The sequence below is a fragment of the Anser anser genome, assembly GCF_964211835.1.
Source record: "Anser anser genome assembly, chromosome: 4".
In the NCBI taxonomy this organism is placed as follows: Eukaryota; Metazoa; Chordata; class Aves; order Anseriformes; family Anatidae; genus Anser; species Anser anser.
Window position 1 is genome coordinate 33,569,935 of NC_139724.1, and position 15,335 is coordinate 33,585,269.

A 15,335-nucleotide genomic window follows, 5' to 3' on the forward strand; every position below is an offset into this window, starting at 1 on the left:
CTATATATGTGCTCTAGATGTGTAAATACGCCTCAAGACACCTGAAGCAATCCATTAATCCATAGGCACTGAAAGCACTGAAATGGGTGGACTTCTCAAGGAGCTTTCCAATTTTAACAGTGGCAGGAAAGCTTAGTCTTAAAAAAAATAATAATAATAAAATTTAAAAAGGAATATTTCTCTGTATATTTAGTATGCTGAGTCAGCTCAGCAAAGGGTCAGACAGGAACCAGAAAGGAGGAGGGAGCAGGACTAACCCTTTTGGCAGAAGCAAGCCATTTCATTGGCACAGCCAGCTCATCCAGCCTCACATACCACCTTCCTAAAGAACGTGAAAAACAACATGTAAATGTAGTAATGCCACCGAGAATCCTGAACTTCCCACATGCAATTCAACAACAGCACATCTTACTCAGAAAATAACAGCCCTTAAAGCTGTATTTGAGCCCATAAATGAAGTAAAAAGTTACTAGCAAAGGAATCACAAGTGGCTCACATGTTGCCAGGGAGATAAATTCAGAAAGAAAGAGGAAACAATGCTTCAGTCTACAAATGTGAGGTACTACTCCAGAAGGAGGGGCCTAACTTTTCAGCTTGCGGAGCCCAAGCCTGTACAAAAAGACCCAAAATAAAGGACACACAAGAACCCCTGAGAAGGGCTGCAGAAAACAAAGTATAAATACTTCACCAGAAAACTGAGAGTGTATTTCTAGGCACATTATTTCTGACAGCAAAACCAACTTAAAAAGAATCTGACTTCCCTCACGCGCGGTTGCTCCTTCCCCTCTCCGTGCACAGGTGCCGACACAACAATTAGAGGTATGACTGGAAGGCATATCACACAAATGTCCCAGATTAGAAAAGACAAAACCCCTTCTAATTAGACTCAATAACTGTGACATAAATACTTTCCAACAGTAAGAATGATGCAGCACTTGAATACAGAATAGGAAAATGACCGAACCAAGTCATGCCTCCCCTAATGAAAGGCTGTAAAGTTATAGAGCAATTTCTCTCACATACAGGCCCGAGTCACAGACCCTGTATCTATGCATGCCTCCTGGACAGACGATGATGCAGCCTGATAATTCGGAGCCTAACCTACCCATTCACAGGAGTACCTGAGAATTGCCAAACAGAAAACAGGCAAGCAATGTGTAGAAGAAACACTCGGTGAACAGTCACACCTTTAGGTTGGACGCTCTCAGTTACACACAATACTCAAACTTTTGCAAAGTTTGGGAGATCAGGAAGGTGCAAAAGGCCACAGGAGAGCTATGTCCGCCGTAAACGTCGCAGGAATGTAAATGCTCTTCAATGTTAACGCTGCTGGCGCTGGCAGAATGCTCATTTTCTGCTCTGCTTCTGTGGGACTGGCTTACTCGCGCCTGCAAAACTGGTGCCTTCCCCATCTCCCAGCCTCCCCCAAACCCTTTCAATTCAATCTCAAACTGCAATGATCATTAAAAACAATGAGCATGTCTGGTGCAAGTAAACGTGCCTAGACTATCGACTATTCATTAAGTACCTGGCACTGGATCCATAATATGGGATTCTGACATGGAAAGAAAAGCTTTAGAGCTCATTGAAAAGTATGAGCTTTACATATAAAGGAGTTTAAAGGTGCATCTTTGTCTGACAAATAAGAGGAGGCTAAGTCCTTCGTGATGATGTTGATAGTTTCACCCCCTGTATCTTCTATCCTATTTAGATACCACCTTTTCAAAATCACAGATAAATTAAGTCAACTTTAGCTAATGTGGTAATGATTTGTAGTGAGTGGCAGAAATTCCCCTGTAATTATGCATGAATTGATGTGTGATTTCCTAATGAGCTTAAGTGAAGAAATCATCATTTTGTGATAAATGCTTTATTTCTTAAAATGCTAGTAACACATTTCTAATAAATTTAATCAAGCTACTCGCACTCATGTAACATTTACAATTATTAAGTGTGCAGTCTTTTACACTGCCTTATAGCTTTGGCTGATTGCTGTGTGTTCAAGTTTCACGTTTCACAAACACACTTAGAACAACCATTATGTTATTTTTCTTCACAACTATCAATTACTTTATTCTGAAGCTAATTTACATTCTGTAGGAGTTCTGTGCCCCAAAGGCAAAATTCTTCTGCCCTTTTACGTATGAGTGTATATATCAGGAAATGAAATGGAGTTTTTCTACCTTTCAGGACACACGTTGTCCTTCAGGATGTCATGTGAGGGAAAGTGAAGTCTCACTACAGAAAGCTCGCTACAGGACTCCCATCTTAGGAGTTCCCAGAGTACAACCGCTTCATCTCTCTGAAACGTCCTTTATCTGTCACCCTTAGCCCTCCCAGCTCTCCTGGCAGACAAACAGTACAACATTAAACTTGGTAGTAGAGCTGAACTGCTGTAGGAGCAGGGGAGGTAGAAAGCTTTCTAAAATGATCTAAAGGCATGATCTATAGTCTCTTTGCTAAGAATTTTAGCTCAGGTCTTTTGTTCTATAGAAAGCAGCTGTAGGAAATGGATGACCTAGGAAAGTCACAGACCTAGGGACTTCTGTGAGGTGCTCCATCCTTACAGACTGGAAATTAAATGTTTCTGACACACACTTCTGCACATTCAGATGCTGGAATTTAGGTATCCCAAGTGTACCATGTGGGTTGTCACCTTCCTAAAAGAAGGTCTGCCTAACCAAGGGAAGTCTCCACCTCTGTTATGCTTCCTCACACTTAGCAACAATCCCTTCTTAAAGCTTCAGAAGAAAAAGTTAAGAGAGGAAACCTTAATATTCCACTTGATTCCATTTGACTCCTCATTACAGATAAAATTCTCATATAAAAAATATTAAGATGGCAAAGCTGGCCAGTTTTAAATGCAGGATCAGTGTTAAATGGTACCAGCAGGAAATCTCAAATACCATGAATACTTACACAGTGCTGTCCCTAGGGCTAGAAAATCTCGTTCAAAGAACTACACATCAGCACCTCAAAATACAAGAAAAGATCTTACATGTATCAAATACATATAAAAGTCGATTTCGATGTGAGGGTGGACTGGAGTCATTGAAATTCAAGTTAACATGAAGAATATAGTCTAAAGATAAACCTGTTCTGCCGTCTCAAGAAGAGAAAAGAGAGAGGCTTGGATTGACTACTTGAGCACCTGAGTTCCCCGGAACATATTGTTAATGCATAATTATCACTGAATACATTGATTTTGGTTTGAACTTAGTAACTTTTCAGTGAACCCAAGTTCCAATGATCTACATTCAAAAGGATTTTATCGCATGCTCAATTCCCCTTGGATACCTAGAAGAATTGTAGCACACGTATATCTTAGCAAATCTTTCTTTTAAGAGCCTCTATATTAGAGCAGTTAATAAATCCATCTAGATGATACTCTTCCTTCCTATCTTCCCACCTGTTCCCACATGAGGTCAAAAAGGTGAGTGACAGTGACAAGCTGAAATTCTCTTTCTTGAACAGGTATTCTTTCCTCACCCTCACAGGCATTCTTCAAGGTTTTTTTCCCCCACTTTGGTCTAAAGTTGAATCACAACACAAGTCAGAATAATGCTTCAGATTCCTCTGTCCTGCCAACTCATTCTTGCCAAGTTCTATCCTCCCACGGCCAGAATATGTTTCACAGCCTAATTCAGACCATTTAATCTTCCTCCTTCAAATATCCAAACCCCTCCTCATCCAAGTTACATTCCCTGCGGGTGTATTTGTTAAAGCTTTTATGCTACAATTAATAAAAATGCCAAAGATTAAAACAAAATGGAACAAAAAATGGTGATCATGCAGGCATAGATTTTCAAAGAAGGAAGATACTGAACTGCCACTGGATTCCAACAAGAGCTGGGCTTCTGTTCAGTTTCCATGCTTCTGAATATCATAGGTCTATTATGTCAAAGAGAAGATAGATGACTACTACATTTTTTCAAAACCTGTTTTCTCCATCTTTCCCATACTTTATAGTTCCCTGAAATCTTTATCATTTAGGTTTGCACTATTAGAAAGTGGATTAAATATACACAACAATGCTTCTAACATGGCTCTTCAGCTAACAGGTTAGTAATTGGCAGTGACTTAACACCTGAATGCTCAGGCTCCAAGTACACCAAACATCTCCCAACTTCCTTCACTTTAAGACTCACAGCATAGCTTCCTTAATTCCAGTGTCTGCTTACAATGAAACACTAGCTTTTGGTATAAGATTTAACAAAGCTTCAACTTATTGAACCTCAAATGTCAAAATTTGCATTATTTTCCTGCAGCTGTGTGTATTATTCTAACTGGTTCACACTTAAATGTTATTAAAAAAGCCCATCAAAAAAGCAACCAATATATACACTATTCTATTAAAAGTGGTTCAAAATCTCACTTTTCTGTTGTAAAATTCTCGTGAATAAAGTTGCATATATTTTTCCTTCCACTGAAATGTTTATTTAATTTGCAGAAATAAGTACTGCCTTTATAAGTAGGTAAAGGACAGGACACTGCAATTTGCTTTTTCAAGAAAGTACATTAAACACTCAATATTTCTCACTTCAAGTAAAAACTATCCTTAAACCTTTTGTTATACACCCTAAACCAGAAGCTCCCTCTTAAAAAGTGTTTCATTTCTCTCTTCAAAAAGATCCTGTATTTAGAACTGTTTATATAACATTTTTCTTCATCAGTGTTTATTTTACATGGGTCCAGAGGTAGCATTTCTCCAATCCTGTATCTTTTATATGGCATCAGCTATGACATTAGTGACCATTCTATATTTCAGTGTAAAAAAGATTAAAAATGGAAAAATACCATAAACTCCTCAGAAGATCATACTATTTGCACTGTGGTTTCTCAGTCTAAACTCTCATCCTCTGGTACGATGAAATATAGGTAAAACGGAAACACGGTGTTCATTTGATCAAGACCTCAGACCAATTCATCAATAATATCTTATAATTTTTTCTGGCCATCTACATTTTCTGAATGTTATCTGCACTTTCCACTGAGTTGTAAAAGTAACGAAAAAGATATGTTCTATTTTTACGTTCTCCCTGAAATACAACATAGTCAAACTTAACCATAACATCACCAAAACACAGAAAAATGCACAATCACACTATTTTTAGAGAAAGACCACTGAGTTACACTTTTTCGTGAACATAGTTTTGCGAAATGAAAACAAGGTATGTTGGTCCTCCTCCATATAAATATACTGTATTCTAAACTGATACACTTACACAATCTGCCAGGCAGTGTGAGACAGTCCTTTATATTGTTTATTGTTTACCTAATCACAGAGACCAACTAATTTTGAAACAGTATTGTTTATGGTGGCCAGGAGACACTAACAATAATACACGTTTCACTCAAGCAAAATTCTTCTTCGGCAGTTTTGCCAAAATCAGAAGACCAGCTCTAAGAGGACTGCAGCTATGAAGTGATTTTTGACTGACTGGCATGCAGCCTACCTGTGGTGATCACCCATAGGAGCAGGTATAAACCAGTGACAACACATCATACATTTACCCTTTACAGCTACGGGTAAGGAAAGTGTTTCGGCATATGCCTACATCAAATAAATTCTCAAATACCTTTCAGAACAGGGACCTCTGTCATCGGCTGTATTATCTGTAACAGCACATTCACTTTCAACTGTAAAAGAGGAAAAATAGATTCATACTAAAATACTACAGCAGGATGTACAACTTAGAAGTATAAATGTTTTAATATGTTAGCAATACCTGTAGCACTGAGAATTTTTATTGTAACTAATAAATGTCACCTTATGCTGGACCATATTGCCATCAACAAAAAACACGTAATGCGTGGTATGGACAGAAAACAGGCATAGGTAAGACAAGCCCCAGAACAGTTTCCAAGAGGAAGCAGAGATTCTTTGGATGAGTTACTGGAGACTTTGTATGAGTCATCTTGAGAAGTTAGCAATATTAAGTGAATAGTAAATAGTATACTTTACCTAAAAAATCACAATTGCATTGTGGCATTTGCCAGTATATGATGTGTAGTTATTGGAACACATTGAAGATTAATGAGCACACTGAAATGTACCCACACCCCCTGATTCAGTGCCACTTGGAGTCAAAATTATGGCATTAACTCACAGGCTCTGCATCCCAGGAACCAGTAAGCTGTGCCAAAGAATCCTTGTTAAGTTATAATTACAAGATTTCTGTTTTGCCAACCTCTTCAGGGGCAGATGCATGTGATCTCAAGATGCCAGCTCTTTAGTATTAGATGGAAGCAGGCAAGATCATTAATTAAAACTAGCTAAATAATGAAAAAATTCAAATATTTTCTGTAAACTGCTCTTATTTTCCAGTGCACCATAGCTACAGTCTTCCCTACGCAAGCCTATGTGGTTTTGTAATTAACGTTTTATAGAAAAAGGAGAATATATTTCTAAGGAAATATACCTTGGTATAAAACAAAACAAAAAAAAATGAAGCAGAGATATATCAGAGTACGTGCAGTCCAGCATCAGATGAAATGTGATTTAGCTAGTTTTTTAAATTTATTCCTGTTTTTGCCACATTACTTCCCTTTATAGGATTCTATGAAGTTTTAAATCAATTCAGAATTATAAAGGGAATAACCTCCTTGCCTTATACTGTAGCAGAAAGAAGGCAGACTGCAGTAACTTCCATTTTCTTACATACAATAAAACCCTCGAGACATTCTTATTAATAATCACTGACAGATGTGAAGAAAAAAAATAAAATAAAGACGTAAGTAAAGTTTTAGGAAGACAGGAAACCTATCAGTTGTGGAATTCATCTGGGTATGACACAGGTTGCTGCAGACATAAAGCCATCGAAAGTCCTTGCTTCAGGGTTCTGGATATAAAATATTCATGGTGTATAATTTTGCATAATTTGTTTAGCTACTGAAGCATAATTTAGTTCCTTGGTGCACAGATACAGAGAAAAGACTGAAGGAAAATACTTTGGAAAGTATTTTCCAAATCCGAAAGGTTTTTTACTACTGGATATGGTATGCACAACTACACGATCCAGTCTTTAGATATTAAACAGATAGGTATAGATATCAGTACCAAAGCATCTTTAATGTGTTTGCTGTCAGGCTCTCATGCTTTTGCTTATTTGCTGAAAATATTGATTTCCCTCCAGCCACGTGCTGTACTCTCAGAAATACATCTGAGTTGGGCATAGTCGAGCTCCACATTCGGAAAGCATCTTGTGCTGCATTCACCAGCTCTAGGGTAGTTTGTACTTGCTTGAACACTCTCTTTTGGAGAGGATGTTTAAAGCTTTTGGCATTTTGTCCTGATTTCCCTTACACTGAAATAAATCTCATCTAAAATGAATTCAGCGAGTTCAGAACACAAAGCCTAGAACACACACACTACCCTAGATTTGCAAAATCAAACCCAAACTAGTGTTGCCCATGACAAAACCACATCCTTTTTCTGAAGTTCACTCTGCACCAAAGTCTCACAGACTACATTCAAAAGAAGGCAAAACAAGAACAAGTGCTCATTCCTTTTTAAAACCACTTAAATGCTTTCACGCTTTTACTCGGTTGCATAATAAAAATGATTGCAACATAGCTTCAAAAGGAAAGGCCAAGACTTCAAGAGCTCACACTTACAAATATAAGAGAGAGGGAACTGGAAGAGTGGCAAGAAGACAATAAGAGTGCTAACCGGTAAGCTACAAGATAATTTTTCTTTTACTAAATGTGTGTGCTATACTTACAGTCTGTGACCTGATTTTTTAAAATTTAACAATATGGATATTTATTAGAATAGATCATTAAAAAGAGCCACTTTTTTTTTTCATATACAGAGACTCACTGACAGTAACACTGTGAGTCAAACTTTGTTAATTGTTCTTCCAACTCTCATACACATGCAATATCTTGGAAACATCTAACTACACATGACAAAAAGATATACAGGTATCAGGAGGAATTGTAATATAAATATTTTGGATGAACATTTTTCCTTTTTTTTTTTTTCTAATTTGTTGTTAAATTATGTTTACAACCATCCATAAATCAAAGTCAACTTTATGCTTTTGAATAACCACTGCAACTCATATTCCAAACACATTTCACAGGGAGTTTGGCCCAAGCAAGAGCTTTTTTACCACTACCAAATATGATATGGAAATAAAAATACAAACATTAACATATATTGCATCTTAGGGAAGAAGTCTCAAAAATTAATAAGGGAGTTAGGCTCTCCATTTCCCTCAAAAAGTTGACCCAAATGAGTATTTAGCTACATCAGGCACTTTTCAGATATCCTATCTTAGTCCTTACAAAACTTACATAGAGAAAGATGTATACATAGATGTATGTATTGGTCTGCTCTTTCACTTTAGCTACTGAAGCCACAGGGAGCTGATCACTCCCAGTTAACAGAGCCCATCATTAGAAAAAAAAATGGATGAAAATTGTCATGAAATACAGGCTACACAAACCTGATTTTCAGAGATATTTTCTTGAATTCTGACATCTTTTTATATGGGAAATGGCTTCTGTATGTTTCTTTACAATCTAGATTTCCTCAAGTAAAACCACCAATTTTAGTCCATTATGCCCATTTAATTTTGTTTTAAGTAGCTTCAATATAAGTAGCAGGCCATAATCTGAAAGGCCTCATAAGACGAAAATATTTCCAATAATTGAAAGGTTTTATGACCCTACTGCTCTGAATGGATCTGTAAAGCAGGAAACCACATATTTAGCTCAAGCCCAAATGAGTTTGTGACCCGCTATAGCTAGAGGGAACATAATCCTCTTGTGCAAAATTACTTTCCTATTATTTTTTTAATTCAACAAGTATGCAAAACAGAAAAGGAGGGAAGATAGAGAGCAAACACGCCAGAGAAATTACTGGTCTTTGAAAAACTGCAAATTTCCTTCAGTCACTAACCCAGCAGATCAGACTTGAGCATTTCAAAGGAAAGTGCCTGTCAGTCCTGCCTTTGAATCTCAAGAAGCTCTGGGAGCAAGAACTACCTGAGCTTGGCCAACCAGCAGCAGCATACGTAGCGCCTGCTTTTACCATCTGCTTGAGAAAGAACACAGAGTGAGAGTATATAACATAGCAGTTATTTAAAGCCCTTTGGAAAATCAAGTCACTGCTGCTGAGTGTTTCTATACCTCAGGCTATATGAAGACAAGTTAAGTGCTGATTCGGAACCCTACCATTTTGTTTTATTTCACTACAATGGGCAGGCTGGGAGTTGCCCAAGACAACGAACGTAGCCATAACCCTTCTTCATGGTAAACATATAATTTCCCCAGTGATCCAGTAAGCAATAACAAAAAGTTATGTGTAGTACATATAGTGTTTATATTCCCCTGGGTTTAATATGGCTCACAGTAAAATTGATTTTCTGGAATCTTGCAATAAACCTCATCAAAGTAAATGAAACCCACGCTGGCTTTTTATAAAGTGATTGGATTCAGGGTGATAAATTAACCCTCACCGTCAGAGAGACTCCCAGTAATGCACTTGCTCGATTAAACTCCTCCAGACTCTGTTTAGATTTTAATTTTCTATAGGACTTATTTAACTATCTCAAACCTTCCAACCTAATGCTTGTAGAAGGGATAGCAGCTGAAAACTACACTTTTTCTTTTCAGACTAAACAGATCAACCAGATTTATATGTGACGAGTGACTGCTTGACACTATTCTCTAACCTCCATAAAAAAAGCCACTGATAGTTATTCATATCCCGTGGGAGTGAAGAGGAGGAAAAGAATGAGCTTCTGCTTACTAAGAGTTCCTAATCAAACACCAGGAGCGGAGGACGGAGTAATTCCAAATTATTTCACATGTGAAATCAGAATTTGTAAGAGATGCAACAGCAAAATCCAATGGATAGCCTGTGTAGTAAAGTAGTACTTCCCTGGCTCACAACAAGCTCTCCTGCACTATCCATTCCTAGCACATGCTTCTGACCTGAAATGACTACCTACACTTGCCAAGGTAGATTTTTCCTAATTCTTTGCTAGTCTTTGAACATTCCAGTTTTGCCACCACACTCAACCCCTGTTTCAGCAGGAGGCAAGATGTATTTTAAAAAAATAAATTCAAAGTGACCTTCCCTAACATTCCTCAACAGCCTCTGGTGACTGTCAAGGAAAAAAAAATGATGATGTCTATTCACAGCTACCGTGCAATATATATGAAAACTATTTTTGTTGCCATATTTACTCCTGGTTAAATGAAAAAATTATTCATTTAACCAGGAGTAAAACCTCTGAGATTTTTTTTCTCGTTTCCCAGTCTGTCTAGGGAAAACAGGCTGCAGTAAACAATCATGCCCTATTTTATTCCTACTTAAATGAATTATCATAATAATAATTACTAGCAAAAACATCTGGTTTCTGCTCAGCACAGACGGCAAATTCTTTGACACATTGCTTGCATTTCCCCTTCTTCTTAGTCTCCAGGCTGAGGGTCTCAGGCTTTTTTTAGACCAACCCCACATGCCAACCCCACAGCATGCCTGATGGTACAGATTTATGGAGAGACTGCTGATGACCATAAAACGTTTCCTATGCTTTTTTCTGCCGCCAGAAAATTATGCCTTTGTAATAATATATTTTCTTTAGAGCGTTTCCCTGCTTTTTATTCAGATGACATTTGCATGTAAACAACTTCTTGCTGTTTTTCTTCACTCCTAAACAACTGCCTAGGAAAGTAATGTTCCCTTTGACATCGTATCAGACAGTTATGGCAGAATGTTCCTAAGGCTCCTATTTAAGATTTTGATTTAGAAAATGGGACTATCCAACAGAAATGATTTAACATTCAAATTAATATTTCCATTGAAACACAAGATTAGTATTTTGTGACAAAAAGAAAGAAGAATTAGAAATCAACTCGTCACGTGAGACTTTAAACAGTACTGATATTTAGGTCCACAAGCAGTATCACCTTTTGCATTCCCATAATGCCTTCTATCAGAGGAACTTAGCATCACACTAGAGGCTGCTTGAGTTGCTTCAGCTCTACTGAACAATGCTGGTATGGAAAGGAGGGCTCAAATCCAGCAGCAGCCATGGTCCAAGTAGCCCACAAGCAGGAAATAGTTGAGGCTGGGGAGGGGACCGCAGGAACGTGAGAACCGCTCACTGTCACGATCTCTGCAGGTTTTTCATTAAGGTGCAAAGGGAGGTGAGACCCTTTCCCCCTTGGGGGAATCTCAGTAGGCTTTAAGGGGTGATATGTATGAAAAAGCCTAGTCAGGACCCAAAAAAAGGTTAGGAAACCGCCAGGCAAGTAAGAGCAAGTATGAAAACATAAGTCTCACGACTTTGGGGAGCATCTCCGGCCCCCAGCGCTTCGTAAAGTTCTCAGAAGGGAGCAGGGTACTCTTGTGAGGGGGCTGGCATTTGCTTTTACAGCAGGGCTGCGGCCCAGGTTGTCATGAACAAACCTTGCATGCAGCACAGCCTCTTACCGAAGTGTCTGCCTGGCGATCTCCAGTATTTCACCTTCACTTAACTGAGCAGAGCAGAGCTGGTGGGCAGGCTCCCCACTGCCCACCTTTGGCCGTGCTGTTGCACACAGCAACGGGGAGGTCAAGCAGATGACTTTGCCCCTAGTGTGTTACAAGACCCTCACCCTTGCTCATAGCTGTCTCAAGGCTGTTCTGCATTAAATAACATGTCTGTATTGGTGGATAGAGCCTGCCAGCTCCAGAGAAGCCCTGAGCTCCCTCAGTACTCTGAGGGTACTTCAAGGTGCTGAGGTAGGACAAGGGTACCTCGGGTCACCCCAGCCTCACTCACCTGCCAGAGTGACTCCAATGTCACAAGTACAAAGGAGAATTGCCAGAGGTTGGCTTGCAAACAGCTTGTTTATATCAAGCAATTCTGGATCCCAAAGTGTTTTAATAGGTAAATAAATATTGGTCTCATTTTATAAACGGAAACCAGAAGCACTGAGAATTTCAGTAAGACATAGGGAGCCTCACAGGATTCTAGGCCAGGAACAGAGCTCAGGGATCTGAACTTTGCTGTCTGACCAACCCGCAATGGTTCTCTTTACATCTTTAGATAAATGTACATTAACCCAGGCTGTTGGGCTGCTGGCTTCTCTTGCTGACAGAAACACTGGTTTGGGGCTCGCAGCAATCTAAGCTAGAAGAAAACTTGCCCCACAGTCGGTGTGGTGTCACTCCCAGAATACAGCTTAGCTGTATACCCACTGATATATCACTGATATACTGATATGTCATGATATACCAGTATCATCTGGTTTATGTCCCTGTTTCACCCTTCTTTCGCCTGAATTTCAGTTTATCTCAACTGCACATGGTATGTAAGATTTCCAAGTTAATCATTACAAGCTCAGGTACATAAAATCAATGTTACATGAAAGAAGCAATTAAAAACAAACATGCATTCACTTAGTGATAAAAAATCTATTCTAACACAAGGGTTAATATAATTAAATGCTTTCAAAAAATGACTATAAATCTCATCGCAACATTTTACTTTCCTTATATCTTCTTTATAAGTTCTTTATTAAGTCCCAAAGTTATTTCCTCGTCACTTTTTCAAGGTTTATAACGTTGAAAAGTTATCTTCAGCCTGCCAGTAAACATTTAAGAAAAAGAACTAAAAATGCTCCAAATAAACCACAAAATAGTACCAGAATTCTGCTGCTTAAGAACACTTTTAGACACATAAATGAAATATGAGAAAACTCTTCTCTATTATTTCTACCACTGCATATAACATAGAAAATATTTACAGCTTACAATGTGTGATCAAGAAAATAAGTTCTTGCAACTTTGCATTTGATGAGAATGAATCTAGAATGAATCTAGAGCACCACCCAGACTCCTCAGTAGTAGCTGATCATTAAAGTAGGTTTGCATTAATAGGATTTTTCTATAAAATATGATAAGAGTATGAAAATTGTAATTTTTGATCTATGATTAATTTGATTATATGCTGTTCTGAGACTCTAATCTACAGGCCATACTCATAGAAATAACCTCATGAAATCAACTATTTATTTGAGTGAAGGCTGCAGTAGGAAATGATCTGTTCTAAGAAGGAATTGGAAAAACAAAGGAAATATAATCTGCGTGATCCTAAAAGAGGAATTAATAAGAGCCAAACAGAAAGTTCAGGAGGGAAACAACTAAGGACTAATACTTGCCAAGACCTACCTCAGGCTGCCTCTGCTTTCCAAAGGAAATAAAACAAAGAAAAGCAAGACAAACAAAAAACCCACATATTTTTTCATTGCTGAAGGAAATGAGGAAAGGCAATTCTCTACTATGAGGTCTCCCCAGTATCCATGCAACAAAAGCAAAAACAACCAAACAGAAAGTTCTTCTGGGTATGCATAGGCTGAAATTACAATATTTACAGCTATATTTCCTGCACTCTTCTACACTCTTACACACCTTTTGACAGGATTGCAGGGACCGCTATGGTAAAAACTAGGATCCAGGTGAATCACAGCTTCTGCGAGAGCTGGAGCCAGCCGCAGGTTCAGTGTGGTATGGCAGCGGACCTTTCATCTCTAGAAAGCACGCAATACAACACTGATACTAAGAAGTCTGCTAAGACCTTCACTGTCTTGCTCCAATCTCACAATAAAGTCATATCCAAATGGTAGACATAAATACCTAATACAACAGATATTATTCTTATATCAAATCATCAATAAATACATAAAAGATGGAGACCAAAGACAAGCCAGAGCCGACTGACCCAGAAAAGAGTTATTCTGTAAATAACAAGTCTCGAACCTCTACATTTTCTAATAATGCACTTCTGTACACAAAGCGTTTTCTTCCAGGCTGGCATCACCAGAACACTCAGTATTGCTGAAAATCAAATTGCTTCTATTTAGATGCCTAAGCATCGATTTAGGATTCTATTTTAAGCATCTCAGTCTGAAAAGGTTTCCATTTTTTCCACAATCAAGGAGCACGAGCAGCGTTAGTGTCTACTCAAAATGTATGACTTGAATAGGGCACATGAGCCCCAGTTAAACTCCATCCAGACACATGCGCGCACTCACTCTCTCCTTCCTCCTCTGTCTCTCCCCAGCCCCTCTCCCCTCTTTCCCTCAAAAGATCCTCAGATTTCTAGATTGACGTGAAGCATTCAACATTTACTGTAAGACAGCACAGAAGGAAAGGTCAGGAGGCTGGCTGCGGAGGGACTGCCTCCTTTTCATATGCAAGGGGATAAGCCAGGCTGAGCTTGGGGATGCTCGGGAGCACAGAAGTCTCCTCAGCAAGAAAAAGCCCATCTCCTGTCCCCGCACGGGCTAGACAAAACCCTCCAGCAGGACGGGGCCTTTGGCTAGCCTCCTGAAGGAGATGGCAGCCCTAGGAGCGCAGGCTGAGCCCAGGATCTAACACGGTACAATCGCTCCCTGGCTGTAGCTCGCGAGATGGCGGCAAGAGTCGCGCCCACCCGGCAGCAAAGGCGCTGCCAAATCCAAACAGCAACAGTCAGAGCTCATCATTAACAAACTGGCAGCACTGCTCCCGAGCACCCGTGACTACAACACGGAGCTGGCTCTTACCTACAGAGTTAAGTGGCTAGTGGAAACATTAATCACACTGAAGAATATCTGTATTCATTGGGAACCTTGTATTATCACTAGGTAACATGCACAGGCTCAGAGGGGCCTCCTCCTGATGTGATTACAGTGTGGAAGGAGGTTTTCACTGACGATATAAAAGTATGGTTTTATTGTTCATAGCAGGGCTCCTTCTCAGGATTCTCCCATCCTTTCAAAGAGAGTTGACGGTACGAAGGGACAGGAAAATTGATGTGAGGGTCTGGCCAGGACAGGTCCAGGCGGACTGGGAAAATGGTGCTGCCGTTTGAAAGAAATTCAAAGACTGAATCTATTGAATTAGTTTTTTAAATTAGGCATACAGCTAATTCTAAAAACGATTCACCAGTTATTTTGATAAAAGTCTGCCTGATTATGTTATCTCTTTGGGAAGGCATCTATACTGGAAATATGTGACCTACTAAGTTTGAATTAGAAAATAACTTGAAATATTTAAATAAAGCACAGATCTCCTCCACCCTGCAGTTGCTCTGACAGATTCCAGGAACTTTTACCAATGCTCACAAACTTATACACCTTCCCTGCTCTTCCTCCCATCCACAACTTCTGCAGGGTTTATGCAGACCTTTTGCTCCAGGTAAGCTAATGACCTGGACATCAGATTGTCCTAGTGAGCATTCATTGCCCCAGCTCATCATCCAATAAATTTTTCCTTTAGATCTAAATTTCTTGTAAACTTGGCAAGAAATTTCATCTTCCCCATGCCTCATTCCCTCCAACACTAATCT

The 15,335-nt window shown here is 39.1% G+C and overlaps 1 long non-coding RNA gene across 2 annotated transcripts in view; it reads right to left on the reverse strand.

Annotated features, from left to right (window-relative positions):
* LOC310899672 overlaps positions 1-15,335 on the reverse strand; it is a 224,263-nt gene that overhangs the window by 44,074 nt on the left and 164,854 nt on the right. The window contains exon 3 of one of the 2 annotated variants that reach the window (XR_014584477.1): positions 5,580-5,640. The exons of the other annotated variant lie outside the window; for it this stretch is intronic. This is a non-coding gene — a long non-coding RNA (uncharacterized lncRNA). The remainder of the gene's footprint in view (positions 1-5,579; positions 5,641-15,335) is intronic. 2 annotated transcript variants of the gene reach the window in all.